The 2,468-nt window shown below is 47.6% G+C and overlaps 1 protein-coding gene across 2 annotated transcripts in view; it reads left to right on the top strand.

Moving 5' to 3' along the window:
- The first annotated feature begins 213 nt into the window (after nucleotides 1-213).
- The window catches only part of LOC142469173 (uncharacterized), a 176,299-nt gene continuing 174,044 nt past the window's right edge, over nucleotides 214-2,468 (top strand). The window contains exon 1 of one of the 2 annotated variants that reach the window (XM_075576137.1): nucleotides 214-299. The gene's annotated coding sequence lies outside the window, so the exon portion shown is untranslated. The remainder of the gene's footprint in view (nucleotides 300-2,468) is intronic. The other variant, XM_075576138.1, reaches the window with a different exon arrangement.

The following is a 2,468-nucleotide window of genomic DNA, read 5'->3' as shown; positions in this document are numbered from 1 at the left end:
GATAGCTACGCTACAAGTTGTGTGAGCTCTATCCTCATAAGAGACATAAACAAGTTTACAACTAGGTTAGTCACATTCTTTTCAAGGGTTGTCCATGAAAAGGTTATTGTTGGAATTTCCAGAACACAATCCACATACAAATTTGCATAACACATTGTAATAGTTTAACTGTTATTGTCTAGTATCTTTCATGTTGCAGACAAACAGGTTTAGGCAGATTCTACAGTTTGCATTTGTTCTTCAACATTTACTTTAAATTATCAAACGAGGGGAGAGGAGCAGGTCTACATGTCTTGATGGTATGTTTTTATCAATATATTTCAATTCTATAATTTCTGGAATACGTGTTTAATTAAAATAATTCCTATATCCTAATTCCCAAAAGACTGCATAAATCTATTTTAATATATGGAGCTTTTCATAAGAAATGTCTGCTACTTTATAAAAGAAAGAATAAAAAAAAATGTGGATAGGATAAAAAAAAATATTCAAATGCAAATATATAATTTATTTAAGTAATAATCCCCTAAAAACCAGGCATTATTGGCCAGTAATAAGGGGATTATTACTATTATAGGCTTTTTTCATAAATAATAGGCACTTTTGTAAAGTTATATAGATGTTTTAATTACCATTAAAATTGTAAATATATTAAAGCACCTCTATAAACACTCACACGGTTGCTATCAACATCTATAGACATACACACATACACACACACAGCTGTCCCACCACTATATCAAAACACACACACACACACACACACACACACACACACACACACACACACACACACACACACACACACACACACACACACACACACACACACACTGTGCAGCCTCCACACAAACTCTGCTGCCCCCCCCCCCCACCCCCTGTACACACAAATACACACTCTGCAGCTCTACACACCCACACACACAGTCTGGAGACAGACCTACACATACACACACAAACACAAACTCTGCCGACACACACACACACACAAACTCTGCAGCCAGAAACACAAACTGCAGACAGACAGACACACACACACAAACTCTGCTGCTCTACACATACACACACACACACAAACAAACAAACTGCAGCTACACACACACAAACACAAGCTCTGCAGACAGACACACAAACGATGCTGCTCTACACACACATACACAAACAAACTGCAGCTACACACACACACACAAACTCTGTTGACAGACACACACAAACTCTGTTGCTACAGACAGACACACAAACTCGGCAGCTACAAACAGAAACTCTGCAGCTACAAACACACACTCTGCAGACAGACACACAAACTCTCCCTCCTCACTGTGTCCTCCACTGTCTGAGAAATGCTCTGACAAGGGAAAGCAGATTAGCTGGAGAAAAAAAACTTGGCAATGTGCCAAAAATTCTGGTCCAATACTGAATGAATAATGCCCGGAATTTTAACCAATCAGAGAGCAGGGTTTTCAATAAGGCCCTGAATTTTACTGCTTTAGCCTATGTAGCCCTGGTCTCCAGCAGCTCCTTGAGACCCCCTCTCTTGGTGCAGCACGGTCGCGGGTGCCGCCGGAGCCAGTGACGGACCCGACGGCTGCTTCCAAGGGTGGGGGCCGGAGCAGGGAGTAGTGCTCTGCCTCCGCGAGCGGGCCGGTTGCTGGGGACGCGATCGGGCCGTCGCTAGGGCCGCGATTGCGTCTCTAAGGTCCCGGCGGCTCGGTAAGCAGAGCGCCGCCATTACAGGTACGTTGCGCATGCGCAAGGGCACCGGAGCGCCGGGAAGACCCCAGATAGATCGCTCATGCGCAGGAAGGGCACTAGAGTTAGAGTCGCGCGAGTGCCGGAGCAGAGTAGGGAAACAGTGAGGCAGCCCCAGATAGACTGCGCAGGCGCAAGACAAGGCACAGAAAGCCCGCAAAGCTGTAGCCTATTAGGGAAGGCTCCAGGCAGGGACTACAGATCCCAGGAGCCTCTGTGTGCCCCACGTGATACCAGGGAGCCAATAGGGCTTAGGAAGTCTCAGAAGGTAAAAAGATACATTTCGCGGGCTTGGACCACGTTAGGCAGTCAGAGCCAGGAGCAGCCCAGGGAAGGAGGTAGGGTACAGGAGTCAGGGACTCCCTGTACTAGGCCACCACCCCCAGGACCCGAGATAGCTCTGAGTACCCCATTACAGTGAGTGTTCCCAGGGATAGCCCTAGGTTAGGGACCCTGTCACTCAGGTTTGTCAGTTGGAGCCAGGGAGCTGTGAGGGAAGGAAGGGTGCGGGGAGCGAGTGCAGCTCCTGCACCCAGATAGGTACCCATACCCCAGGTAGGCCCCAACTCCCCACCAGATTAGTGGGTAATTGAGTAGGAACGGCCCAAGACAGGGACGCTGCCCTTAGTTTAAGTGTGCTGTCTGGTCAGGGTCACGGCTGTCAGTGCCGTGAGGTCTGACAGGCAGACACAGTGTTGTGTAGCACGTTGGCTGCACAC

This window comes from Ascaphus truei, chromosome 18 (genome assembly GCF_040206685.1).
Source record: "Ascaphus truei isolate aAscTru1 chromosome 18, aAscTru1.hap1, whole genome shotgun sequence".
NCBI lineage: Eukaryota > Metazoa > Chordata > Amphibia > Anura > Ascaphidae > Ascaphus > Ascaphus truei.
Note: the sequence above shows the minus strand (reverse complement) of the source record. Positions and strands in the feature narration are given on the sequence as shown.